Here is a 27,936-nt window from a genome sequence, read left to right on the forward strand (position 1 = left end):
TTATAAATACAGACACACATATATATTTGCACGTGTATTAGTTATACTGTATTCTATTACAATACTATATGCTATATATTGCATATAATGTCCTACATCATATTTATAATACAGGTACAATAAGACATCATGCTATGGTATAATATATATAAAAAACTATAATATTCTAAATCACACATAGAAATCCGTTAAATATAAATACATGTTTATATATTAGGTATCTAATACCTGTCTCAAGGGCTGTAGGGGTGCCTGGCTGTAGCATGCAGAGCTGGCAAAGGGAGCTGTTCTCTTCCCTTGTGCACAGCCCTGCCAGGGCAGCTACCTGCTAGGGGTGGCCTTGGATTAAGAAGAACCCCCTGAACCGGAGGGGTGTGCCACCCAAGGGAAGACAGAGGCTGCTTGTGGGGACTAGTGGCCTTACAGAAATGGCCTCAGTGTCATGGGATCTCTGCAGCCACAAATCCCTCCTGTAACTCTTTCCACAGCACTGTGTTTCCATGGCTTTTCCTCTTATAAACAAGGAGAGGAAGGGCTTTTCCTAGCTCTTGACTCTTGTTCTGTGTTGCCTTTCCTTCTGCTAGCCACAGCCTGACTCCTGTATTCCAGGTCTGCCAGGGCTGATCCTCCCAGGCAGAGAGGCATCACGCTAGGGACACCATTCTCTGGAAGGAGGCTTTGCCAGGAACACAGAGTTGGGGCCAGCTAAGAGGCTCACCTGCCTCACTCCCAGCACTAGGGGTGCAGTGTGGGCTTCCAGGTATTTTGTCCTGTAAAATAATCATGCCATTGATCTCCTGGGCAGTGCTGTTGCACAAGACATACGCTGATTCCTATTAAAGAAACCTGAACACAAGCCCTCTGCAGCACAAATTCTTGACTCCACTTTTACTGCTAATAAATTCCGTTTGTGGAGTTCTGCTTCACTCGTTCCCAGGTACAAGATGTATACTTGCTGTAGTCTCCTAACTACAGATCCCTCCTCTGCTGTGTTTCCACATTTACCATACCATTGAACAAAGGGGCTATGGTGGTGATGTCTGGCATTGTATCACTCCCTTTGTCAACATCAGTTCTACTGTCTCTCTGAAGAGGAGGGTGTTTATGCCTCTGCTTCCATGGCTTGACTCTTAAATGTGCCAGCAGTAAACAAGTGCAGACATATGGTAGCCACTTTGTGCCAGCCCCAGCCTCCTGTTCAGGTGGTCATGTACTTTACTTCACCAATAAATCTTTTTTTTTCCTTATGTTTCAGGGAAAATGGCCCGTTTTCTTCGTGGTGAGCTTCCACTGTTTTGTGGTCAAATTTATAAATGATATTTAGGGAAAGGTATTTTTTTCTCTATAGTGAGCACCTTAGTCTGTTGTAAGTATCTTAAGGTGTCTTCTTAAACTCTTTGAATATTGTCTATATCTTTGCCTTAAGAAATTGTTGCTCCCATCTGTGATAACCAAGGAAAACGTTCTTTTGCTGTGGAGCTTGATAACACTAGTTAGGTTTCCTGTTTTCTAGGATGTTCTGTTAAATCTTTTAAACTTAGGCAGCACTTTACATTTCAAAGAGGCCTTCCATAGTTTGAGTTTGCCTACATAAAAATAATCACTTTGGGCTTGGCATAGAAGCTCTAGCTCTTTTTTTATCCGTGAAGGTACCTCTGAAATACTGTAGCAAATCATGTCCCAGTCCAGGACTTCCAGTCATCACAAGGCATACTGTGACCATAGAAAACCTTCAGAAGAGACAGGACAGCTACAGCCCAAAGTGGCGAGGGCACCTGCCAACCCATGAGCACCTATCAGGGTATGGACAGTCAGTGCCTGTTCCCACTCCCCTTGCTAACAGCACTATCTTGATTTAGAGGAGAGGGTTGTATCATCCTTTCTTTCCCTGGTAAAATATTTTCTCCTACTGTGTGTGTTCAGTGTACCCAAATTATACCTATAGACATGCAAAAACTCTGTGTTTATATTCAGGAGAGTGACTAAAAAAAATTGTCCTTATTCTGATGTATTTAAGGCTAAATTGATGAGTCACATGTAACACCTGTGGTACTAACCTGACTGCTGGTTAGGTGTAGTGACCACCCCGCCCATATGCCAATTCAACGTTAGCAGCTGTGACATTCTTGCAGGAGAAGCTTTCCAGGGCTGATTGCACAGCATTGTCCTCTTGACACAGCAGTTCAAAAGGTCTCCCAAGAGCCCTTTGCAGGTAGCTACTGTGGGAGCCACCATCTCATCTGGTGCTGGGGAGCTGCACCAAGTACCTCTCTCTGTTAACCTCCTTCAGGTGGGTTTAAAGGAGACCTTTAAACACCTGCTGTGAAGTATATTGCATAAGTAACAAGCACTTCTAAAAACAATCTCTCATGCAGTCAAGGTTAAAAGAAAGATGGAAAAATCAGAAAAGGAACACAAGGTAAGTTATAGACAGGACCTAGAGGAAAATTGTTTTCTATATAAGATGAAAGCAATTTACAGTATTTCAAGAGGTGTGATAGCAATATTATGCCACTGTGTTTAGCTTGCATCCTGCAGTACACTCAACATCTTGTGGGATAATAGGATCCTCTCATCTTTTATTGTTTGATGCTTGCTGCCTGTATTGTCCATGGTGTATTTGCATGTCTTTAGTTTATTCAAGTGCACATGCAGGTATGACGTGAACTGTGGTTGAAGAACCAACTTAGTTTCTGAATTCTATCCTCCAATATAAAGGAAATACCCTTCATTTGACATAGTTTTGTTTGAATATTATGTATCTACCTGTGCTACAAAGAACCTAAAATGTTGCATAGCATTTAACAGTGTGGAACTCCTTATGCCTTCAAAGTGCTATTGAAATGTTAATATAGGTATCGAATCTGCAACTTTTTCTTAAGTCAAAACATGTAGATACAACTTCTGTTGCATAGACTGTGAGGCTGTGAGGCTCAAAGCTTAGAGCCTGTATTTCTCAGGTATGTGGTTTTAAGTTTGACTACACAGCTACTAGTATTGAGGTCTTAGATTGGGGCAAAATTAGGGGATGTTGTTCAGAGCATGTGTCTTCTTAATAATACCCAGACTTCCCCAGGGATGAATTTTGAGATTCTGGGTGATGACCTGTTGTTAGGATACTATGTCTGTCGGCCAAGATACAGTCCTCCTGAGCTTGTGTTTGCAGAGTTCAAAGCCACAGAGTCATGAAATTTCAGCTGAGTCGCTTTTCCTTTTAACCTTGCAGTGCAGTGAATCTCAGCACAGAGCAGAAGTGGTGGGGAGGGGTGTGGGTGTGTAAAGGATGGTGGGCAGTGCTGTAGATTTATGTAGGCTCTCAGAGTTTTGTTCTTTTTTGTGCAACTCTGCTACATCAATATCTCTAGAAATGGCCACTCTGGATTAGAGAAGGGTGAGAACTTTTCCACTACCAGTTTTAGTGACTTCAGTATTTTGTCACAAGACTCTGAAGTCCTCAGCCCTGTGATTTCTTATCAGATATTTTTAACAGGATCAGACTGCCAGCTTATAAAAATCTGGCCCTTAAGGAGATTTTTGTTTGGAGACTCATTAACTGTGAATCACCAGGAATCACTAATCACTTTTGGAAATATTTCCTAGCAACTATTGCTATATAATAGGCACAAAACCGCATTAAAAAAATAAGGGAAAATGGATGAAATGAACTGACATTAGATGTGCATCGATTCCAAGAATGTAATTTCTCTCTGGGAACATCTAGATGAGTTGTATTTTTCCCTCCTGAATATGAGACAGACTGCTGTCCCATGTCCTTTCTGCAGCATGCCCTTCTTTGCTTAGAGAAGAGCTTGCGCAAATGGTTACATGCAAAAGTCTATTTATGAATAACATCTTTTAAAAATAAAGAATGGTCCATAATGCTGACTTTTTTTGAAAAAAAGCAATTCATAGACTTTTGGATAGTAAGTAAGGTGAATACAGTCAGCTACAGAAAACAGAGTTGGGAGAGGGGGCTGGAGGTGAAGTCAAAGAACAGAGGAGGAAGCCGGGACTTGCGTTCAAGCTAGATATTCTGTCAGCCAGCAAGGATGGAAAACAGCATTCACCCCAGAGGGGTTAGTTTCACCCACTCAGTTTTTAATCCTTGAGTGATTTGTGGCAATTGTGTGTTGCCACAGGCCTGCTTAGTGCACGAATTATGTGCAAGTGAATGTTGCAGGAGAGCACAAGAAACTGCTTCCCAGGCAGGAAAAATTAAAGATTATTTTAAAATGTAGAGCTAGTTGGGTAACTAAAAGTTACCAAAATCAAAAAAAAAGTTACCAAAATCAAAAAAAAAGTTGCCAAAATCAAAGTTTGTGATTATTCTTTAAAGATTATTATTTAGTGATTAGTCAGAGCTTGAAGTATTTTTATGTTTAACTTACAGCATAACCTCAGTGAGGAGAAAGAGGCAGCTTCCCATTGTGACCTCTTCCTTGAATGCCCTGTGCTTCAGATCAAGGTGCACAATTTTCCAGAAAGGTGGAAAAGCCTTTTTCTCATCTTGATGCATTAGGTGCAAGCAACTTCCCTAAACGCATTACTTGCAACTTAGCAATATAAATGCCCCTCTAACCTCAGGATAATTCAGAGGACCCTGATTTGAGTGTAGTAAATTGTTTCCTGCGTAAAGCTGTCCTTTCTGGGCTGTACAGGAAGCCTGTCTTGGCTACTAACTGGAGTCAGGGGAGGTGAATGTGCTCCCTGTTGCCACCTCCTTTGCCTCAGAAACAAGAACCTAGGATTTCTGACTCTCTCTTTTTTTTTTTCTTTTTTTTTTTTTTTTTTCTTCCCATGTTTCGTTAATCAATCCAGGCAGCTGCCCTGTTGTGGGAAACCTTGATACACAGAGAAATTGCAATGAGGTAGGAGTCCATTTCTGCACTGTTTCTTCCAGTGAGCAGCAGAGCTGTGTTTTGATGTGAAGCGTTGCACTGAATATGTGATGATCAAGCTCTTCATGACACAGTCTCTCAGTGAAAGATTTGCAGCAGAAAAATTAGCTTATTCTTAACCTGGCCTTGTGGGCTGAGAAAACTTGCATTTTGCAGAGCTTTTGTCTCAGTGCCAGTGTTGACATAGTACTAGGATTTTTTTTTTTTCCTTTTCAAAATAGTCACAAAAGTTGGGGAGTGAGGAATTGCCAACCGTGTTTTAAAGGAGCTGTAGCCATGGCAACTGAGGTACCTTCAGTTACCATGGTAACAAATGCAGTTCAACTGCCTTGCTTTAAAGCCAGACAAATTTACTCATGATCTGTTGATTTTAAGATGCTTTATAAATTGTTGAGCTATTTTAGGCACTTAAATCCATAAATCAAAATGTCTGTTAAAACAAGTAATACACTATACTATTTATGAATTATTCACCCCATTCTTATTTCACCAACTGGATTTTTTTTCCCCCATCAATGTATCTAGGCTTTCTTCTCTCCTAGTTTTTCTCATTTATTGTTTAGAAAGTGGTTCTTCTATCAGAAACAGATGATTCATATTACTGCTGGTTGTAAATCTTATTCATTAGAGAAACCCTTGCACCCTCCCAATACCCCTCCCTTCAGTCCTGCAGTCTCTAAATGGAGCTTTATGTACTTCTGCCCTGAAACCACAAAATATGTTTTGCTAAAAATTTCCTAATGAATTAAATCAATACAATTTGGAATGAGTTCTATCTCAAACAATCAATACAGGGCCAGTGATGTACAACAGGCAGGCAGGTAAATTGGTCTAAATAAATTTACAATTGATTTTACTTTTAAAACCAAATTAGGACATTTGTAGTCTTACCAAATCAGATCAACTGCAACTTATGCAAACAAGCGTATTCCTAGGTTTGTCTTTTCTAATATTACTAGTGGAACTGTTACTATTTATAGTTTAGTAACTTTTAATCCTGGGATAATATGCTTTATTTCTTGGCCCGAAAGCATGGTTTGCCTGTTATTAAAACACATCATGTTTTATCAGGATTTCCTCTTTTTTTTTTTTCCTAATAATTTGTGATGGCCTCTGCTCAATAACAAACACTTGAGGATTGCAGAGTTCAGTGTAAGTTCTGAAACAGGTTTACATACCTATGTCCTGGTATGGATGTGCCACAAAGGCCAGGACTTGCCTGAGTTACTGAAAACCTGAGTTGTAGAAAGTTCCCTCAGATCTGTTTATTTTGAGTCGTGGTGTCAGCAATGCTGCAAGACTGGCAAGACTAAGAAACTGCCTTTAAAAACACGTAGATATTTAGGCAGATGTCATGGGATTTAACGCAGCCATTGGATTTTGAAGGTGCTTGGCTTATCTTCTCTGGACAACATATGCTTGCTCATGAACGTAATGCTACAGTCCTCTTGGTGTTCCTGTGTAATGACCATTAGCATGAGTCATTCTCTTTGCTGCTTGCTCAGAAAATCCTATTAATTCTTCACATGCATAGACAGCTCCCATTAGTATTAAAGATGAGCAAATCAGTTAATAGGTGTTGCTTTAAGCCTGGGTTTTTGGCATATCAGGTGAGACATCATTCTTACAAATCTTGGAAGTGAGAAATGTTAAAAGGTATATTTTATACATCTTGCTGCAACTGGGAGCCCTTTCCAGGGCCTTTCAGGGGATTATAAGGAATGACCTTCTCTTCATTGAAGGGAGGATTCCAGACTGGAATTTTTTTTTTTTTTTTTTTTTAAGACCCATCATACTCCTTCATCCCGTTATTCCTACTTACATGCTGCTTTATTTTGCTTAGCTTTTCCCTCCTTCGTCAAAGTGCCCTTCAGATGATTGCAAAGTACTTTTTTACCTCTTTCATCAGTTGGTTAGCAAAGATGGATATATTGACTTGGTTCAACCTGTCGTCTTAGTTTCAGTTATTCCAGCCTGCAGAACTGTCTCTTGGTTTTAGTGGTGATTGCCTAAAAAATAAGGATGGAGGATGGTGGGATCTCTTCAAAGCTCAGTTCAGATCAGAGTATTTTTAATTTGAATATTAACCCTTTCTCTAATATTTGAGTGGAAGCTGAAATGTTATTGTTGTTATTAACGGGAACAATTTGGTATTGTGCACAGACATGTAAATTGATAGCGACTTATAATGATTTTACTTCTCAATACCACGGTTTAAAAAAATCTAATTAGTCTGCTGGTTTATCTGCCTTTCAAACCTAGTCAACAAGCAGCTCAAGTACAAGATGTTCTTGTCTGCTGCAACTGGCAGCCACGCTGCACTTCCCCAGCCCTCCCCACCACCTGCCAGACAGGGAACTGCAGCGAGATGGTGGAGCTGTTTGAACATAAAGAATATCTAGACTGATTTAGTGTCTCATGAATGCAAGAAGTATCATGCAATGTGTTTATTACAGTGTCATGCTCTTCTAAATGCACTTGAATTTCTGACTTGCTCTCGGGGATTAAATGTTTTCAACATGGACTAGAGGCTTTCTCTTCCCAGCTCTCATTTAAGTTTAATGGTAGCCACGTGGCTGAACATTCCTCTCTAGGCTTTGAAAATGCCAGCAGGCTTTGCTACTTGGGAGGCATTTGGGAAGTGACCTGGTTGTGTTAATCCTGTGGGTCAGGGACCCTGGATGTGACAAGGTCCTTAAGGCTAGGGCTAGGATAGCAGGTAATTGGGTTGAAGATGGGGAAGCAGAAAGGTATTGCTTTGTAATACCTGCCTTTGTATTTTTCCAAAAAAGCTCCTGTAGTGGAAGGTGGTAAATCAGCAATTGTGAAAAAGAGAGATTAACTGCTGGTCTCCTGCTGAAGGGCAACACTGGAGTTTCCTTCCACTCCTGACACAATGAATTTCATAACTGTGTGTTTTTCTAGGTTATAAATAGTTGTTGGGTTGATTCTTTAGGCCACAGTCTTGTAAGCAGAAATTCAGATAAAGCCTCTGGTTTATCATAACTTTTTAGCATTTGACGAAAGTGCTAGGGGTGGAAAACAAGGTGGAGAATTAGAGTCTCTTGGCTAATGGTGAAGAATGGTGGCCGTGGGAGCTGGAACGACACCTTTCTTGATGTGCTGTAACTAGACATAACCGTCTCCAACGCAGTCAGTCTCTGCTTGGCATTGTCATGGCTGCCTTATATTGACCCTCTAAACCCCTTCTCTTTATTTGATTTGTATGTGCAGTCGGTTTCTGCATTCAGGGATCCCTTTCTCATCTGTGCATGTGTATGTGAAAGGGGAAGAGTATTTGTTCTTAGGTCCTTCCGCTATTTCAAATACAGAAATAGACTGGAGCCTGGCAGTAAAGTCTTCTTACAGTATCAGGGACATGTATCACTGGGCTAAAAAAGAGTGCTCATGCAAAACTAGTCTGTATACTGGAAGACAAAATCTTTTTGGTCTCCACCACTCTGAAAAAGATTACTATCGAGAGGAAGCAAAGAAACACAAAAAAGGGAGAAAGTGCTGTGTCTAAATGGTTTATAGTGGGTCGCTTTAAAATAACACATCTCTTTCATTCTAGCAAATAAATTGATGGGAGCTTTTGTTAGGTTTTTCTGACAGCCTTTTTTCCTATGTGCACTGCAGCACAAACACTAAATTCTCTAAATTGCCCTCAACAGGAGCTTCAGCAGTACTGCAGTGGCTATATCTCCTGTGGGACAGAAAACCTGCTGCAGCTTTCGCTGGCTGCTGTGGCGGGCAGGCCTGCAGCACAGCCCCAGCCTGCCAGCTGCTCGGCCAGAGGTTCTCACGTGTGTTCTGTGCCCAAAGCTTAAGGAGTGATTTTTTACTAATAAGTGCAAGTGCTTTGAGGGAGAGGGTGTTTCTATAAGTTAAGTGCAAGCTATGCTTTCAATTCTCCTGTTTCTTGCAGCCAATTTCCCTTTCTCTTTGTTCTGGGATTTCATCCTGTACAGCTGCGTTGAGGAGCAGTGTGCATATAAGTGGGAAGGAGCAAGTGATGAAAACAAGGAAACATGACATTGCACTAATTAGCTCTCTGCTGCTTGGCAACAGATAAATACTACTTGGGGGTAACAGGAGTAAGACAAAGGAAAAGCAGTAGCTGAACTGAGTTAGGATTTGACACATTTCTTTTTAATATATCCTGTGCTCCTTATTATTTTTTTAAACTCATAAATGGAAGAATAACAAACTGAGATTATCCCCTAGCCTGGCATGTTTTCTTTGGCAACATATAACTTCTAGAGAATGTATGTTCAATAGTATACTAAGCCTCGTGCATCGAGCAAGGACTGCACACAAGTGGAAGTTTGAGATGTGGTTTTCCTTTCCAGAACAATGAAGATGTCTAGATACAGATTACTTCATTAGTGTGACAGAGCTTTGCTTGTCTTTGGCTATCCAACCTTATTTGTTTGCTTGCTTTCATTTTTCCAGTAAAGCGTCTTAGATAAATCTGTATTCTTATGTACCTTGCTCAGAGAGCGCTATCTGCAGAGCTTTCAGCTAAGCTTCGCTGGCTGGAATGGCCTGAGCTGATCCTCAGCCCACCTCCCCCGTGCTGTCCCAGTGAAGGATGCGCCTGACCCCCCCTTCACACCCCTCGCTCTCTGCTGCTCCAGTTGTTCCTTGCTCCGTGGAATTAGATTAGTCACTTTTATGCCCTTACTATTTGCAAGTGACATTTTAATTTTCAGTTTGTTAAAAACCTACTGCACAAGGTATGTTTCTGGTAGTGTTTGATATTAATGCTTTGTAGAATCTCAGATACGTAAGGCTGTCTACTAGATGTCAGAAAATAGTGGCTTTTTTCATCCATGGTGATGGGCTTTGTTGCTTTAAATAAAATAAGTGTTGGGGTGGGGATATGTTTGTGTGAAAAAGAGCATCAAATGCAACCAAACTATACTGAGGTTAAAGAAAAACTCTTAGTTGTTGGAAAACAATGCATTAGTGAGGAAAACAAAGCATTCCTGAAAGCTTTGTAGACTGGTGTTATGTTTTGGTATTCATTGAGCTCTAGAAACCAGTTTTTGAGTTGCAAGGCCATATTGACCGCATGTGTAGTAGAAGCAACTCTACTGGATTTGATGCTTCTGGACCCTTTTCCCACTGGCACTGAATGTCACGCTCTAGCTGTTGGTCTCTGTACCTGGAGCAAAGTGTAATGAGGCAGCAGGATTCCTGAATACAAGCCCAACTTGAGACACCATGTCTGAAAGTTCAGTAGTAGTGCATATTGCTTTATATTAATGAGGCCTATTACTTTGTCTCTTGTGTTAGCTAGGTTCTGATCTGCTCACACAAACATCAGTCCTGTGGAACTTATTTTGAATTGCAGAACTGGCCTCTCAGTTTCAACTAATAACTTTTCGTACTTGACTACTCGTAGGTCTTTGGCTTAATTTAAGGTGGAGAAGGGCAGATAGTTGGAGAGGGGAGAAGAGTAAGAGTATTCTGCTCCTGCTTCCCTAGAAATCAGTGGCAAAGATTAATAGTTTTGTGTTAAACAACTCTTCCCATGAGCGTATCGTAAAATGGTTTACAAAAGAGATAGGCTAGCATTAATTCCCCATTTGTGGATGGGGAGAACTGAGCCGCAGAAGTGGAATTGTGTACATGCTTCTAGGAAATGGTATAACCCAGAACTTAGTGTGGAACATAGATACGGCAAAAATACTCTTTGAGAGCAGGTATTGCTTTTAAGCTGCAATGTCAGTAGCATTCAGGCATGACTAAACATGATTCATGAAGTCTGTATCTTTGAAAATTCTGTTAAGACAGAAGTTGTAAATGGGGTAGGATCCAGGCAACTTCGGCACAGCAGAGCACTGTGGCTTATGATGCTTCTATTAATTTGCTGCATTAATGGTACAGTAAAGAGAAAACACAGTCTTTAGTAGCTTTAGCCTGTTAGACATGGAAGTTCTGTAGTCCATTTCATGCTGGTTTTAAATTAGAACAAGAACATTCTTATGGATATCCAAGGATGTCGTGTCTCCAAAAAAGCTTACGGCTTGTTAGGGCTTCCTGGCTTATTTTTCCCTGACTCATTGTTTGAAGAACTGGTGAGACTGGTAAAACATACAAGCTTCATGTCGGAATTTCATTTGTAGGGTTGTAACTTATTTAAAAGAATACAGTTGTCCAATGAAGTTGGTCAAGACATAGCTTTGGTTTTCTGTCCTCATTGTGATCCTAAATCCAGCAGATTCAAGGAAAGCACTTCGTGTTTAAGGCTGTATTCAGGGTGCAGCTCTCAACTGTGTGCTTAAAATTATGTACATTGTGCATGTTTTATCTGCCCTATGTGCACATCAGACCAAATTATGGTGACAAAGGAGGTTGGTGAGATAACAGGAATATCACAATTGAAGGTAATTTAGCCCTGCAGGAAATAAATTCCCAAGTAGCTATTGGTGAACAGTGAGATTGGTGGGAGAGCAAGGACAAACTGTACATGCATATGCTGTGTTTGTGAGTCTGCTCACTGGCTTTCTTCTGGAAAAATTCAAGTTGTGCTGCTGTGCAGAATACATCTTATGGAAATAGTTGAAGACTTTGCAAACTGGATGATAAAAATTTTTCTTGGCAGGCTGTCCTTTTAACTTGGGCATCAAGATATTCATAATAGACTTCTTTGTCATAGATGGTTATATTTACAAAACAGTGCACATACTTTTTTTTTTTAACCTGGAAAAAGAAGTTGTTACTTCTAAAGGGGCCTAAGAAAAAATATTATGGAGTTTGTAGGCTCATTGCACAGGCCTGCGTGTTTAGAAACATACAAAGACAATTTAAGGAATGCTTTATTTTGTGGTCAATTTATTCCTAGTCACATGGGAGAGTAAGAAACCCATGCATGTCATTACTTTTGCAATTTATCAGTATATAATTTTTTAATTGCACCCTAAGGGAGATGATTTTACTCTGAAGTGACTTGCTTGGGTTAAACAAGAAGTTTCTTGCTGAGTCAGGAGCTACATGCAAAGCCTTGTAGTTCAGTCCTTTAGCTGCAAGGCTGTTATTCGTGCCATATCTTCCTCCTTTCAGAGGAAACATCTACCTAGGCCAGAATCATGCTGTTATTGAAACTGGTAGATATTTTGTGGCTTGTTTCAGTGTGTAGAAAATTCAGCTTCTGGTGTCCATGGAGCAGTGAACTGTGTGCTCTGTCCACAGCTGCTTGTGGTCACTAGGATAATTGTGAACCTCTCACTGTTGAGCCAGACTCACTCCTAAAAACTCAGTCTATAGCTTTACCCTTTCTCAGTTTCTCACTGTCATGTGTTTGACATTGAGTTTGCAGTGCATGGGAAGTTTATCCTTTCTACCTGTAATTGATTAACTATGTTTTATAGCAGCTGCTGAAGTGATACCAAAAATGCAAATCGATGAGGAGACATCTTTGTGTAATGTGTTGGGTGCATGTTGCTGATGAATGAAAAGGATGGGCGATTCATTTGAGATAAACTTCTATAATACAGCCAAAGGTCTTGCATCTGCAAATGTGGCAGAGAACTCTGGAGACCCCTTGTCTATCTCTTGAAATGGAAATTTGCTATACTATCAGAAGGGAACTAGTGGATGCCATTTGTCATTCTTTTGGGTAGGACAGCAAGAGATTACAGAGGTATCCTTGTAAACCGCTATGTAAACCAAGCAGTTTGGTCTGTTCCCTCCCTTCTGAAAAGCAGCTGTCAAATATTTGGTTTTACCAGGCCTGAGGACTGGAACATCAAATAAGTCCTGTTTTCATCCCCTCTCCGCTGTCTTATTTTGCCAGAGAATATGCACTTAAATACAGACAGGCAGCCAGAAATACTGGCCCTTCATGGTAGGGAATACCTATTCTTTTAAACAAGGTTCCTGACTCTCATGCTGTGGGTCTCCTGAGGGCAGAACATGATGTCCCATATTTATGAGGGACTGCCAAGAAATACCACCAGGGAGGCAGGCAGTGCAATTCCTGGGCACGCTCAGGACTGGGTAATGCCAGGGATGGGGGAAAGCAGCCAGATCCTGGCGGGAGGGAGGTGGGGAATTGGCAGTTGCTGATTTTTGCAGGTGAAGAGAGAGGCAAAGTTAAAGCAAAGATACATATACAACATGTGCTAACCAATTCCCACTTCACAACCAATGTAGCAAGTTGGCATTGTTGGCTTCAGCTTCAAAATACTGGATTTAACGTGTTTGCATCTCTGTTTTCCATTTTATGCTGAACTATATACTCTTGAGAGAACAAATGCTGCAGCAGCAGGTTTATAGTGTCATTCAGACAGGTTTTGGTTATGCATGTGAAGTCCAAGGCTTTTTAAAAATTATTATTAGGTTACAGCTGGCATTGGTTTTTCACTAGCCAAACTAGGGCATTTGTCAGCAGGTAGCAGAAGGCACAAACTTCATAGCTAATACTTTGCCTGTGTACCGATCATCTCAATAAACTGGGAGAAATATCTAAGCTTAGTAACTTTACCTGAGCTCGTGTATCTCTTCTCACAAATGAAGCATCAGAAGAACAGTCTGCACTGATCTTCACTGATTGTAAAGCAAGTCAGTGCCCCTAGCTGTTACCTGGAGAAGTCCTGTGTTTCCCCAGCATGCTGTAGCCTTTTTAATCCTTGTTAAATTGAAATTGGTGATGGTGTGGGGAGGAGGGGGGTCATTGAAACAGGACCAGAACTGCTACAATTGCATGGACTAAAGTGAATATTTGACAGTGGAAGCAGCAACCCCTCAGCAGTCCTCAGACCTCCTAGACCCCATCTCTCAACATGGGGGTTCAACCACCTACCCCTGATCCACAACTTCTCAGTTTGAATGCCTTCTGCCTGACACCATCTGCCTTCTCCCAGCATCCTGCATATTTGCAGACATTGTCACAGCAAATTGATGTCACACGATGATGTGAGAAGTTCTGCATTGGATAAATTGTGGTGTGACTCCATTTGACAAAAAAATTCTCTCTTTATTTTTCCTTGAAGCCGCGGCAGAATTCCTAGCAATGTGGAGTTCAGTGTGGGAGTGACGAAGAGCCAGAGGGGCTCAGTGTGGCGCGGAAGGGGAGCTGCAGAGAAAGGCGTGCTAGCCGAGTGTACTCTGGAGCAGCGTGGATGCACAAATGAATTGGAGTGTAAATAAGTGGTGGGACATATCCTATTTGCTTGTTTGTTTTTATTGTAGCTAGAAAAGCTGCATTATCTTTGTATGCAAGTCTCTTGTTTGTTCTCACTTCAGCTTCCTGACAGAAAAACAAACTGTGGCTGGACTGTGTTTTGCTCAGGGCAGTGTAATTCTGAACAAAGACATACACATTCAAGCGCTGTGGTATGTACACCTGGTGGCCTGTGTAGCAGGCTCGTGGTGTTCTTTGAAAAGCTGATCTCTGCTGCTAAAGCAATAGCGTGTGTAGCAGTACGAAAACAAAACAAACCCTCTTCATGTGTAATAAAGCAGTTAGCAGGCCAATTAAAACGGGAAGCTCATGAAATAGTGGAGTAATTAAAAATAATCTAGCTTGCAAGAGAAATCTACAGTAAAGAAACTGCCACCTGGTAACTCTGGAGAGAGGTCTTGTGTATGCACTAATTTTCTCTTTCTCCTCACTTTCCTGTGTTTGATTATGATGGGGAGCACCCACAGCAGACCATTTATGTACTATGGAGCACTTAGTTTTATTTGAAGACATTTATGGATAGAGACTTTATTTTTCCAAGAGCTTTTGTAATGCAAGACATTGTAAGGATCCAATTGGGTATCATAGCAGTGAACCTGCTCAGCATCTTAGTGCTTCCTATGCTCAAAGCAATTTACATGGATTTAAGTGAGTGTTAACAAACTGATCCTTACAATTTACTTCTGTGATTCTTGGATAGGAATGTTACCCTATGTGGCAGATCAGGAAAAAGAAACAGATGAAGCACAACTGAACCCTGGATTAAGGGAACACCAAGAGAATCCAGCTGTTGCTTCAGCCTTGCATTTAATTTCAGTTCCTGGTTTTAACACCACAGAGCTGCACTTAGAGTCTAAGCATAGACAACCATCTTTGGACCAGCCGAAATCACCAAAAAATGGCAAAACAGGCTCTCAGAAGAAGTAAACATCCTAAAAATCAGTAAGCACAAAAATCACAGAAAGTGATTAATCCGTGTGCTTTACAGGATCTGCAATAAAACCACTCTGAGCTCTCTGTTAAAGTCATGCCCTGTAAAACTAGATGCTCTGAAAGACCCACCACAGGCATTTTGTGGCTTGGCCTGATCAAGTTGCACTGTCTCTGTAATTACACTGTTTCTCCCTCCAAATCGGATGCTTTGAACACGTATTAAGTGTGCTACCAAAGTGCAAACTGTGACCTGTTTGTAAATTATTTTCTGGCTTGCTAAAGGAGTAGTCTTAGCAGGAGCTTGTAAGTGTTGCTTATCCTGTTGAGATTCCATTTCCTGGACCCTTGCAGTTGGAATTGCTTTTACAAACCAGCCATTTTCCTTAGCTAGCACTGCTGCATTATTAATGTGCTTGCCTTGCTGCAGGAAGATATTTTTCCAGTGTAAAATGAAGTTTAGGTGACAGGCTTTCATGACCTTCCCCCACCCCCTCACTGTAAGCTGCTGCTATTAGCTGGCATTTTAAGCTTTTATTTTTCATCATTAAATTTGCATCATCTGTTAGAACATAAGTCTTGATGAATGGGCTACTGCAAGTACTCTATTGGCCAGGCTGCTCAAGCATGTTACCATCTACATACATACTGCGAGGTGCTGCACTCCACACATGCCTCCTTGGATTTAAATTAAACTTGCCCTCCAGTTGTTTTTATTTCAGAAAAGCAATGAACACAAACTATATTAAGGCTATGGCTAAGATCAACAGCAAATTTCCTTTGTTATCGACAAAATAACTGTTACTACATAGTAAATGCACATGGTGACAAACCCTGACAGGAAGAACATCTCTAGAGAGAGCAGTTGGAAGAAAAGCTCAGAAAAGCAAAAAGATGTGCTGTGCTCATGCAGCAGGAGGTTGATGACAGAACCTGCTGGTCTCTTGACCTGGCAGGACAAGAAAATTAGGATGTCTGGAATGGATTCAGTTAACAGAAGTTGCACTATTTTTTTTTTAACTTTGCTGTCATTAAAATAGGATATAATCCGAGGTAATGTAGCTTTTTTTTTTTTTCCCCAGAAGGGAGGGAGAGTTATAAATAACAATTCCTAGCATTATGCTGCACATTCTCTACATGGATATTGAAGCACTTGACAGATTAATGAAGACACACGACTCTCATAGGAGATCCATAGAGCATCAAAAGCTGTCGAGTTACCAAAACCCTAATGACTTTTGCATGTCATCCGAGCAGCTCTAGGTGACTGGGAGTGCCCTTAACCCACCACAAATGCAAAGAAGGGTTCATGGGTATAAATCCACTTGAGTATATTTAAATCATAAAGGTGGTTAGTAATGACTTGACTTGCAAGTGATGACACACTAAGCCGTGGTAATATTACAGTTTGGAGGCATGTTCAGATAATCACGTTGCAACAAGTGCCCCTTTTCCAGAGGGGAACGGTGAATGCCAAGCAACTAAAAGCCATATTCCAAAATGAGCTTGTCTCTGGTTTCAGAATCCACCCAAATTTTAAGATTGTGCCCAGAACAGAGGGTACTCTTAGATGTTCTGCAATGGAAGCTAAGTTTTTGCTGCTCCCAGTTTTTAGGGATGAGTCATTCAGAAAATTCTGGCTTTGTCCAAATTTACAGGTGGTGACAGCCCCAGAAATAGGATAAAAGATTTGAAGGTGTTAGATGCAGGAGCTGGAATTTTTCTAAGTGAGCCAAAGTGATTTAGGAACCTAGAACTCTTTCCAGCTGAACCAGATTGGCATAGGATTTCTGAAGATTCCTAGCAAAATCTGACTCTGTATAACTTTGCAAGATGCAATTGGATGCATTCAGGTGTTTTAAAGTAATGACTGAAATCTAACCTGAGAAACCAGTCATGCATTTTATTCCTATAAATCTGCACTTGCCTTCTGTGGCAGACTATGAAGAGCTATTTCTTGGATGTCATTTTTCTAAAGGTTCTGTGAGAAACCTGGGCCAGGAATAGCACCGGCAGACAGAAACATCAGACATCCTCTCTAGCACGTAGTGAAAGACTGAGTGACTTACCAACATGGTATTGCAGTTTCCCATGAAAGGATACCTGCTGTGGTCCAAAAAAAGAGAAGAGGGTGGAGGGGAAGCGTGATTCGTCTGGGTAGCTGATGATCAGCATTACTGGGAGTTTGTGTGTGCGTTAGAGGGAGGGCATGTCCTAAGGTCTCCAGAGCTGTCACAAAGGAAGTGTCAGGGTGCCCAGGCAAGCAGAATGCACAGAAGGGGATCTGCAGGGTTGCCGCTCTGGCATAACGGTTGACTGGAGTTGTCAGTTTGGAGTAATGTGATGTATGCATTAAAAAAAAGAAAAAAGCCACAGCGAAAAACCTCCATAAAACCCCTGTCAGCAGCAAACATTTTTGAGCCTTGTACGCAATATGCGACACAATGATTTATCTTTTTAATGCCAGTATGCCCTCCCCTCTCCCCCTTGCTCATGCCCCCTTCTCTCCTGTCCTCTTGGCCATGTCCATGGAGAACAGCACTCTCAACTGACTTGCATCTGTCAGATTTTCCTGTCCTGGGCTGCCCCTTCCCTTTCTGCCATTTGTTTGAGTTGTGATCCAGGGCAGTTGGAAGCCTTGCCCCTCACATGCCGTTTCAAAGTGCCAGGGACATATGATATGCTGCAGGCTTAGGGTATGATCCAAAGCCATTTGGGCTTTTGGATCAAATCTTTTTGTTTTAAAAACTGGCAGCAAGGCTGGGCCCTCTGTACTGAGCAAGCTTGGCTTCAGGTCATCGATTTGTTTTTATGAAGTACTAGTTCATGTAGCTGTGATGGCAGCAATCTCGCAGGCATGTTGACTTTCTCAAGGAGAATGCAGACAGCAGGCTTTCTAAACAAAACAATTTCTCCCTTTTCCTTAACAAATTGTGTGTTGGAGGGAGGAAAAAACATTATCATCCACGTTAGAGCGAGGCCAGTGTGGCTGCTTTTGAAGGATGAAGAAAACAAGGAGCAAGAGCCAGGAGCCTTGGGGCTCTGAGACTTCTGAAAGCTCCCTCTGAGCTTGTTGTTCCCTTGTCTTCCTCCAGGTCCTTCCTTATCACAGTCTTCTTTTCCTCTCAACTCCTTGCACTTTTACTTATTAGGAAATGGTTCTTGCTTCTGTTATTTCAAAATATGGCTGGTGACCTTCCTCAGGCTTTTCTAGGCATTTCCCAAAGAGGAGAGGTCTCATTGCTGTGGTATGTGAAGCCAAAACCCAGAGCTCAGATTAGCAGCCTCTGGGGCAGCTTGTGTGTCCTCGTCACTGTGAAGTGGGACCGGGTGCACCTAATCTCTTCTTTTAATTCCAACAACTATCTTAGCAAAGACCTCCAAATCTGGGGTTCCTGAAGCAGTGTCGAAATAAGGCAGTTATATAGTTTCTTATGTAGTAAGGCTGTTTAGTTTTCTTCATTTTTCCATTAGCTGAAGCCCCAAAATAGACCAAATAAATTAAAATAAATAAATAAACCTTACATTGAATCATAAAAGTATCATGGCTAGGTATTTGGCATAGACTATGCACATCAAACAAAGATAACAAATCAGAATAAAGAGGAGAAAGTAATTGCTGTCATTTGTCTGTGCTATTCATATGAATGTCACAGATTAATACATTTTACAGGATTTGGAAGGTTTTCAAAAGCCAGTATTGCAGTGGGATCGTCCCTATAGCAGTATCTCAAAACAGCTGTTACTAGAGAGTGGATGAATAATGTGAAGCCTGTTTTCTAATTAGCTCCAAGTTTATCTGTGTTCTACCTAACCACCTCTGACATTCCACCCCAGCATTATATGCTTCCTCAGATGGATAAGGGCAGAAGAACTGAGCAATTGCTTATCTACTGAACACATTTTGGACTTACACTCTTCTTCTTTCCTATATTTATAGTAACTCTTCACATAATTAGCAGATCTTTCTCATTTTAGGAATGGATTTTATACTGAGTTGCCTAAAGCTCTTGCAGGGGAATACGAATATTCAGTTGCTTTCCCAAAACTGACATCTGCTCAGGCAACGCAAGGACTTGAATGTTCAGCTATCCTTTTGCATTCTCAGCTCCAAAGCAAGCCGAGATACTATTTTTACATGTAAAAATGAGTCTGATGTATTAAAACAATAAAGACACATTAAAGCAAAGCACCAAAACCTATTTTCTTTAAGAGACGTTGCTGACCATATGGATGTCATTGAAAATTGAGCAGTAATGTTACATGACAGCCCCTTCTACTCCCAATAAAATGATCATGAAGTAGAAACCCATTGATAAAACTGCTGCAGTATGCATAAAAGATCAAGACCTCTGAACTGGATTTTATATACATCGAGGTGAGGCATCCATCTGACAGAAAGAATATGTGTGGCACTTACAAAAATTTGTGCTTCACATTGCTCTGGATTGTCATGCTGGGCCTATACAATGAATAAGAACTGTTGTACCTTTTGGCCAAAAGGTTTCTGCCATTAATAAGGTGGAAGTATTGCGCCTCACTTCAATATGCAAATTAGAGGCCAGTGCAAGTCATTTCAGATATGATTACTTTTTAGTGGATGTTTAAATTCACAATTCATATTGAGAAGCTATCCTCCCTAGTAGTGTGGTGTCTATCTCCATGATATTAATAAATGCACAGATATATTCTAGTGTATTAAACCAAGAATAGACTTTTTTTTAAAAAAAGCAGACTCCATTCTGAAAATTCAAGCTCTTTTTAAACTTTAATAAACTTACTTGTTTTTAAGCTTTTTAAAAATTGAAACATATATTGAAGGTAAATGTGCTACTTACGTAGAAAATTAGGATTGTTCTCTTGGTATGAAACCAAATATGGAAAAGTCAGGATTTATTCTTGTAGGTTTTCTGACAAAAGCCATTCCTCTTATTATGTTTTCCCAATATTTTAGGCTGTTTTGAATGTCACTTTTAACATTGACAGAGTGCATGGCACATCTCAAGTGACACCAAGGTACCTTCATAATGAAATTTCTCAGACAGCAAAGATTTTGAAATGGATTTGAGGAGTTCATAATCCAAGCTGGGGGCAGGGGGTGCTGGGAGTGGGTTATTTGTGGTGATTTTGGGGTTTTGTGTGAGTGGAGCTCCACTGCATTGACCTATACTGGCTGATGATTTAAGTCAGTACATTTGAAGATTTACTTCTGATAAAATCTCATCCTCAGCCAAATTCTCCTATTTTTGCAGTGTTCAGTGAGCAGGGTAGAAATTATTGTTCTGCCTCCCTGCTGCCTCTTTCTATTCTAGAATTTGGGCTTTTGCTAAATATATGGTGGTCAGAATATCTTACCCAGTATTTTTTATGCTCTTTCCTTCCTTACACTTTCTCGGGTTCTTGTCTGGTCTTTTGTGCCAGTCCCCTGGGTCTGCAAATCATAGCGTTGCTTTCCCTCGGTGTTCCCAGTCAGACTTTCCTGCCCTCCACCTGCTTTGGGATAGAACTGCGACAAAAGCCGTCCCTGCTGCTTTATACAAGGTTTGGTGGTGCTGTGATTTCACCTGGCTTACAGCACATAGTTAACAGTCTGCTAAACGTTTCTGAACACATAATGTGAAACTGGTGCTGGCAATATCTAAATGCCTTTCTAATTAGGAGCTAGGGGCTACATTGGGCAGTCTAGGTGACAACAGAGAATGAGTTTGAAAGTAAGTATGTAATCTTCAAATTTTAGATGATGTCTTGTATTCTACAGGAATATTAAGAATTCAAGCTAGCATTGATAGCTCTCATCCTAACTGTCAGGTTTAATTCTTATGGTTCAGACTATATTTTCAAGTCCTTACACAAATGCCATTTATATATATATATATATATATACACACACTATATATAACGGTAGGTTGTGTTTTGAAATGTTATTGTTGTCAAGCCATTTTGCCAGGGTGAGAACACAATTTCAATGACTTGTCTCCAGAACGCCTATAATGACCTTGGTCCTGAACCTCTCTAGAACAATGGAAATGAGTTCTTTAAATAAGGAAACAATCTTGAAGTCATCCATCCCCTCCCCTTCTTCCCATGAATTATTTGCTACTCAAGGAAGAAACTGAGGCACAAGGAAGGTACCATTTCCAGAAGGTGATTTTAAATATTGGAAGTTTAAGGAGAGCAGTAAGTAAATGAACTGAAATGAATGTGGTTCATCTATTTAGAGGTGCTGAAGTGCAAGATGAAGTGGAAGCAGATACAGATTTTCTCATTCGTGGTCTTGTGATTTAATGACAAGATCTTGTTTCCTTGAAGTATGTAGAAATTTATTGACATTTATGTCTGCATATCCGCTTCTATGTACCTTAGGAATAAAGATAAATTCCAAATGCAACCATGTCTAGAATGTGAACCTGTGCTTCTACCTTGAGGTCATCTGGGTCTGAAAAATGTTTGAGGTGCTCAAATCACTAGGTTGTGTTTGAGGGGGGCGCAGGGTGTGTGTGGTTGTTTTGGTTTTGTTTGTTTGTTTTTTCTCTAAACTCTCCATCCATTCCCACACATGAAGTGTTTGAGCTTTTAAGACAGATGCTCTTGCAAATTAAAACCAGTTGAAGAGAAAACCTTAGGTCTGCTCTTGGCAACAAGATTTCAGAAAGAACTCAAGCACTCCTTCTAGCAAAAAGAGAACTATAGCCGAGACTTGCAACTGGGCTGTCATCAGTGTTTATATGCAGACAGTTCCTATAACACTCGTAGTTCCTTCCCGTTCACCATAGGGGGGAATCAATAATAAGCAATATGTATTAGTGTTTGCAAGCATTCTAAGGTTTTTTTTGCATACTGAATGACTAGCAAAGAAGGCTGTTATAACAAAGAATAACAAACATCACCATGAAACTGCCCATTTTGGTAGTTTCTTGGGCTGCTTCTAGGAGTTCTGTTAAAAAACCCCACAATATGGGTCTGACAGTGACCTGTGATTTTTCCATCAACGTGACACTCTTATGAAATAATATGTCCATAAGAAGTAGATCCAACAGACAAACATGGCGGCATTGAAGAACAGCTACTTTGGTCTTGCATCTTACATTAAGATGACCTATCACAGGTGGACTTGAGGTCCACCCAGTATTTATACCCAAAGGATTCTACCTGATGGAGTGTGAAGCATCTTTTGGAGATGTCTGTTCTCACATTTCATTGGAAATCAATTCCTTCCAAAGAGACTGTGGCATTGTTAAATTCAAGACACACAGGCTTTTTGCTGAAAAGCTAAGAAAGGGTTTCTGAGAAGATTTTAAAGAACTGTTTTGAAGAAAGAAAAAATGGGAGTGCCTCTTAACCAAGAAAATACAAGCTGTTCTAGTTTAAAGGAAAGGTGAAAGACAGAAGTAGAAAAAAAGACTTATGGAGTGTCAGGAGCAAAGATAAGGAGCTTAGGAGGAACTGAGGACAGGCAAAGGTCTGAGCCACAGCCAGGGAAGCCTCTGCAGAGGGTGTGCAGGCTCAAAAGCAGGGTCAAAATAAGAGACTCTAGAAAGAAAAGTAAGCTCGAATTTAATATTTCTAGTTGCCAGTGGAAAACAAAGGTCGTTTAATGTGCAGGGCAGAGGTAAGGGGACTGAAGCAATACAACAAGACTTCTTAAAGAAACTAAGAATTGAGAGTGGAAGAGTGAAGTGAAAATGACAGCAAGACAAGAGCAGAACTCAGTGAGAGACCGAGGAGATGAAGGGTAAGAGGCAAGAGATAATATCCAGGTTGTGGCAGATTCAAAGTAAGAGCACTGGAGGGGTGTTTGGAATAAAATGAAAATTGAGAAGTTGGCCAACACAGCAGGATATGTCTCAGGCATGGTTGGAGATAAATGGGGCATGCTGATACACAGATTTGGGGGAAAAATCCAAAATAATAGGTTTAGGAAGCAAACCTAATATGTTTGCCTCACTTTTTGTGAGGTTTATGCTTAAGATTCTTTGAAAATTTCTGTGTATTATCCTAATCATTTGCATAAAGGTATAGTTATGCGTAAAAAAGAGGAGAATGTAGAGAGTGGAGAAGACTAAGACTCTCAAAAAGTTAAAACAGAGTGGGAGAGGAGAAGGTGAGGATACAGAAGAACAAAAATGAAAATAAATAACATAGCGCAGTTATTGATATAGAGATAGAAGCCTTTACAGTTGCACCTCTTTTCCAGGTGTAATCATTTTCATATAGATGTGAGTTGGCAAGGTACAAAATTATTGTAAATGACTCTAAATTGTGATTAACTTGACAGACTGATTATATTTGATTGTGTTGATTATGGCTATTAAAATAATTTTTCTCTGATGAAAAAATATATCCTCACAGTTTAATTGCAAGTATCTAAAATGTAGATTTAACAAATTGTGTATGCCTTGTGCTTAAAAGTTCTCTTTTAAGTGTGAGAGAGAAAAACAAACAGATGCAAAATATGATTATTTGTTATAGGGTGCTTTGAAGGAACTGTTTTCTGGAGAAATCGTGTTCTTCCTTGCTCATCCCTGAGGTAGTGTAGGCTACATATCACTCAGATGAAATATTCTGCTGTCATTTTGAATTAAATGCTTACGTAGTTCAGGTGAACCTTTTAAGTAGTTTTACCAGAAAAAAAGAAATGTTATGTTGTGTTGTGGTAAACGTGGGAAAAGTGATTAAGCTCACCTCTCATGTGAGGAAAGGCTGAGAGAGCTGGGACCATTTAGCTTGGAGAGGAGTGGGCTTGAGGGGGCGTTATTAATGTATATGAATACCTGAAGGGAGGGTGCAAAGGTGGAACCAGGCTCTTTTCTCTTTTCAGTGGTGCACAGTGACAGGACAAGTGGGCACACACTGAAACACAGGAGAAATTCCTCTGTACATGAAGAAACACTTTTTTACTTCAAGGGTGACTGAGCACTGGATCAGGTTGCTAATAGAGGTTGTAGAGTCTCCCACATTGGAGATACTCAAAATCTGTCTGGATATGTTCCTGGGGAACTGGCTCTAGGTGGTCCTGCTTGGGCAGGAGAGTTGAACCAGATGGTCTCCAGCGGTCCCTTCCAACCTCAGCCGCTCTTGAACTGTGATTTGTGTATTCTGGTCTCTTCCTTGCTGCAGAAGTTCTAGTGACAATCTGTGAGCTGCATGGTTCGTCCCTAGGTGGGAATTTGCTGATTCCCGACGTGAGAAGCCTTAAATTAATTATTTGACTGGCTCGTTGTGTGCTAAGGGAAAATCTCCTTCTTTTTTTCAAGTCTGGAGCCTTGTTTTGCTAGGAACCATCCAAATACTGTATCCAGATGTAATTCCTGCCCTAAAGAAGTTTCAGCTAAAGAACTGAGATGATGATTGGGAAGGAATGATCTAGAGATGCTAAAAATCAAGATAGCTGCTAAGATCACAGCTGAGATTTCCTCTAAAAATAAAAAGGGTAATTTTATATCACTTATCTGCACTCAAATCTTGAAAATTCTTGTTTGCAGCCTTTTTTTCAAGCATGGCTACACGTGCTATTGCACTTACAAATTTGGTGGGCTTCTATGATGGGGTTACAGCATTGGTGGATAAGGCAAGAATGACTGACATCATCTACCTGGATTGTGCAGAGCATTTGATACTGTCCTAAACAACATCCTTGTGTCTAAGATGGAGAGAGATGGATTTGACAGGTGGACTGCTTGGTGGATAAGGAATTGGCTGGATGGTCACGCTCAGAGTTGCGGTCAATGGCTCGATGTCTGTGTGGAGAGCGGTGATGAGTGTTGTCCCTCTGGGGTCCGTATCAGGACCAGTATTATTTAACATCTTCGGCCGGGACACGGACTGTGGGATTGAGTGCTCCCTCAGCAAATTTCTGGATGACACCAAGCTGTGTGGTGTGGTTGACATGGCTGAGGGATGGCATGCCATCCAGAGGTACCTTGACAGGCTGGAGAGGTGGGTCCACACAAACCTCCTGAAGTTCAACAAGGTCCTGCACATGGGTCAGGGCAATTTCAAACATGGGTACAGGCTGGGTGATGAGTGGATTGAGAGCAGCCCTGAGGAGAAGGACTTGGGGATATTGGTGAATGAAAAACTGAGTATGAGGCAGCAATGTGCATTGGCAGCCCAGAAAGGCAGTTGTATCCTGGGCTGCATCAAAAGGAACTTGACCAGCAGGTCGAGGGAGGTGATTCTGCCCCTCTGCTCTGCTTTGGTGAGACCCCACCTGGAGTCCTGTGTCCAGCTCTAGGGCCCTCTGCATAGGAAAGACTTGGACCTGTTGGAGAGGGACCAGAGGAGGGACATGAATATGATGGGAGGGATGAAACCCTTCTCCTGTGAGGAAAGGCTGAGAGGGCTGGGGTTGCTCAGCCTGCAGGAGGGAAGGCTCCAGGGAGACCTTACAGTGGCCTTCCAGGCCTGAAAGGAGGCCTACAGGAAAGATGGGGAGGGACTCTTTATCAGGGGTGTAGTGACAGGACAAGGGGTAATGGCTTTAAACTGAAAGAGGGCAGATTTAGATTAGCTATTAGGAAGAAATTCTTCACCATGAGGGTGGTGAGCATTGGAACAGGCTGTCCACAGAAGTTGTGGATGCCCCATCCCTGGAAGTGTTCAGGGCCAGGCTGGATGGTGCTTTGAGCAACCTGGTCTAGTGGAAGGTGTCTCAGCCCATGGCAGGGTTTGGAACGAGATGATCTTTAAGGTCACTTCCAACCCAAGCCACTCTACAATTCTGAGTCCTGAAGTGTAAGTTTGGTCAGAGAGATCAAGTTAAATCCTTATTATGAAGTATTCAATATAATTAAGTATACATTTTTTAAACTCAAATAAAATATTAATCCTAAAACTTTAAGCACATGGGTAGTTATCAGCTAAGGAGCCATTAATTAGCATCCTGTAAGAGGCCTGGATCTTTGCCATGCCTGGGACTCTGTTTATCAAAACACTGCACTTATTTATTTTTTTAAGGTAAAGACACGTAGGCCTATATTTGGAGATATCCAGAATCAGAATCCTTAAATCAATCCTAGCTATATGCATAGTACAGCAGTTTTTTCTCCCAGAAAAAATATACAGTAGAGTTCATTTGTCATACACAGAATAAAATTTCACACAAGTCACCGCAATTTTCCTGTATGAATCACGAGCTTGAGTATTATAAAGGTAATCCTTGATGGAAGCTACTGCCTTCTAACCCTTCTAACTTTTTCTCCCAGGCTTATTATTTTCTAACAGTGAATGTACATTTTTTTATTTAACAGCTTCTCTTTTTACGTGAGGCTGTGTGTGATTGTAACCAAGATTAAAGAAGCGTCTGGGATTTATTGTGGGACTGGGATTTGTGTTGCATGTGTCTTGAGCTCTTTGCTAGCAAATGAATTTTTTTTCAGAGAGTTTGAAAATCAGTGCTATTTTGCAGTGGTATCCTATGCATTCCTTCAGACTGAGCTACAGATCTGTCATTTTGAAAGGCTGTTTGCCTTCTAAACCACTTGTATAAAATTAAAGATTCTTTCATTATATGTAGGTGTGCCTTAGTGCTGGAAATCATGGTGCCAGTTCATTCTGCTAAAATTTGTACCCTATATGTTGTCTCAGTGTCCCCCTTTGGAATGGTAATTGGAGATAAAGAACTCCCTCAAATTTGACAGCGGAAGAAATGTTGGGAAAGGGAGAGGGAAGAGAAAGAATTTGCAGTTAAGCGTCTAAAATCTAGTACCAAGCCTCAAGAAGCTAGTAGCATTTCCAGCTGGTTCGATTCTGACTTCAAAAACTTCAACAACTCCAGTTGTTGGAGTCAGCATTTGCACATAGCAGCTGTGGAAGTCACCCGTATTATAGATCAGGGGTGTCAAACCCATTTTCACTGGGGGCCACATCAGCCTCACGGTTGCCTTTAAAGGGCTGAATATAATTTTAGTTACATTACATGTAACTCCTATATTTATACAGTCCTAAAATTATGGGGTTATACTGTTATAGATGGTCTTTGTCCCTTGGCTTTGAAAGTCTTTTTCTTTTGGTAGGAAGAGCTAAAAGTAGAAAAACGAGAAAAGAGAGGAAAATGAAAAAAGGCAGAGAAAATGATGACTTAAAAGGGGTAAAAGTGGTGATAGGTATTTCTTTGAAAGAAAAATAAATGGCCTGTGGACTAAAGATGAAAATGTAGAATTTTCGTGAATTAGATGCTATATGACAATGCTGACAGGAGATGGGAGAGAGCAGACAGAATTCCTGAGTGTTTCTGTTGTTCTTCTTCATTCATGAATGTTTCTCCCTGTGATTTTTGAAGGTCTAGACTATTGTTTGTGTATCCACTTTTAAAATGTTAAATGGGCCCAAGTGACTTAGGAGTCTAAGAGCAACTTCAAGAAGACTTAAGTTATATTTCTCTGAACACCTGTGGGATTAGAGGTCTGTCACATTTGACAATTGGATTGACTCTTCCATTATTTCAGTGCTTCTAGAAAACATTCTAAATCTTCACGGAACTGTTTACTTTTCTGTTTACCAAATTGCCATAATTTCCTCACAAATTTATTTAAGAAATTAAATAAAGGTTTTCTCCAAATATGGGTGGAGTTTTCTAGGACCTGGAAATGACTGGATTATGTAGAAGTTATGTTTTATTTGGGTGAATCTGTTTTCATTCAGAAATGATCCTGGGCAGCAGGCACTGAGTGGATTTCTGTCCCCTCAGTTGCTGCCCTGGGAATCAGCTCTAGTTGGACTTCTGGAGTGTGAGAGCCTAATTAAGAAGTACCTCGGTGATTTCTTTAAATATTTCTTATCCTTTTCTGCATAGAGCACTAATCCTTACTAAGTGATACAGCTAGCTTGATGAACTCCTTTGAGCTATAATTTAGTAACTTAGTATGTGTAGGGGATTATCAAACCCCATAAGCTACCTAGATCTATATTTTCTTT

General features: G+C 40.8%; 2 protein-coding genes across 9 annotated transcripts in view; one reads left to right on the plus strand and one right to left on the minus strand.

Annotated features, from left to right (window-relative positions):
• The window catches only part of SERGEF (secretion regulating guanine nucleotide exchange factor), a 281,087-nt gene that overhangs the window by 195,368 nt on the left and 57,783 nt on the right, over positions 1 to 27,936 (plus strand). Inside the window, exon 16 of one of the 4 annotated variants that reach the window (XR_010606277.1) lies at positions 13,901 to 14,154. The exons of the other annotated variants lie outside the window; for them this stretch is intronic. The gene's annotated coding sequence lies outside the window, so the exon portion shown is untranslated. Of the gene's footprint in view, positions 1 to 13,900; positions 14,155 to 27,936 lie in introns of those variants that run through there. 4 annotated transcript variants of the gene reach the window in all.
• KCNC1 (potassium voltage-gated channel subfamily C member 1) overlaps positions 1 to 27,936 on the minus strand; it is a 127,582-nt gene that overhangs the window by 49,496 nt on the left and 50,150 nt on the right. The gene's annotated exons all lie outside the window — the stretch shown is intronic.

This window comes from Caloenas nicobarica, chromosome 5 (genome assembly GCF_036013445.1).
Source record: "Caloenas nicobarica isolate bCalNic1 chromosome 5, bCalNic1.hap1, whole genome shotgun sequence".
Classification (NCBI taxonomy): Eukaryota; Metazoa; Chordata; class Aves; order Columbiformes; family Columbidae; genus Caloenas; species Caloenas nicobarica.